The sequence below is a fragment of the Gavialis gangeticus genome, unplaced genomic scaffold (genome assembly GCF_001723915.1).
Source record: "Gavialis gangeticus isolate Ggan-Ray unplaced genomic scaffold, GavGan_comp1, whole genome shotgun sequence".
Classification (NCBI taxonomy): Eukaryota; Metazoa; Chordata; order Crocodylia; family Gavialidae; genus Gavialis; species Gavialis gangeticus.
Window position 1 is genome coordinate 54,859,939 of NW_017729031.1, and position 453 is coordinate 54,860,391.

The following is a 453-nucleotide window of genomic DNA, read 5'->3' on the forward strand; positions in this document are numbered from 1 at the left end:
CAGGCACTGGATCTAGAAATATTTTCCGATCGCAGAGCTCGAAGCAGTTGCCATTCTGCACCCCCCTCCCCTCTGCCAGGGTAAAAATAAATGCCCGTTGTGTCCAGACCAGATCTCTGCCTCGCGTCCTCTGTCTCCCTCGCAAGTTTCACGCGCGAGAAAAAGTTTGCCTCTGCCCCGTGCTCCCCGGGCCCGGCCGGGTGGTGAGCGGCCACCGCGGCGCGGAAAACGAGCCGAAAAATCAGCCGAGCCCGCCCGGGGAACGCGCTCCAGCCAGGGGGGACCGGGCGGGAGACCCCGCAAAGCAGCGCCGCACACCCCGCGACCGACACAGCCCCGTTAGCCCGTCCCAACCACCCCCCTGCCCTCCCGAGTCAAACAGGTGGGAGCAAAAGACATGGCGTGTGCCCGCCGGCAGCCCGCGCCCACCGCCCCGCCGCAGCCTGCCCGCGG